This window comes from Gavialis gangeticus, unplaced genomic scaffold (assembly GCF_001723915.1).
Source record: "Gavialis gangeticus isolate Ggan-Ray unplaced genomic scaffold, GavGan_comp1, whole genome shotgun sequence".
NCBI classification, from domain to species: domain Eukaryota; kingdom Metazoa; phylum Chordata; order Crocodylia; family Gavialidae; genus Gavialis; species Gavialis gangeticus.
The window spans coordinates 78,920,236-78,920,790 of NW_017729022.1; the positions used below are offsets into that span (position 1 = coordinate 78,920,236).

Consider the following 555-nt stretch of genomic DNA (forward strand, 5'->3'; position numbering starts at 1 on the left):
ATATATATATATATGAAAGAGAGAGTCATTGTATAGACACACACACACACACATACATATATGTATGTATGTATACACACATACATATACACATATATGGAAACAATTAGACATTTTGTTTTGATATTGTATATATGAGAGAGAAAGAGTCATTATATGGACAAACACACACACACACACGCACATGTACACATATATAAGAGTCATTGTATGGAGACATGAGATGTGATTTTAAAATTATATATTTTAATTTCTGTTCTTCCAGTGCTTTAAGATTTCCACCTTGCTTTCAAATTCAAACTGAAAATAAATTTCCAATAGAATTTCTGTTTTTCAAGTTCAGGACTTTTTGGGGACCTTATCACAGCTCAGAGGACCTGCAGATTTAAAAAAAAAAAATATATATATATATATATGTGTGTATATATATATAGATATTTCAGTAATCCTCCCCATTCTCCAATACATGCACAAAGATCATGCAGCCTCAGCCAGTTCCCTGGCAAATTCCTGGTCCAGCTCTTGTTTCTGGTTAGGAGGTCTGTAGTAGACTCC

The 555-nt window shown here is 32.4% G+C and overlaps 1 protein-coding gene across 2 annotated transcripts in view; it reads left to right on the top strand.

Annotated features, from left to right (window-relative positions):
- Positions 1-555, top strand: part of SLC13A4 (solute carrier family 13 member 4) — a 53,595-nt gene that overhangs the window by 30,245 nt on the left and 22,795 nt on the right. The gene's annotated exons all lie outside the window — the stretch shown is intronic.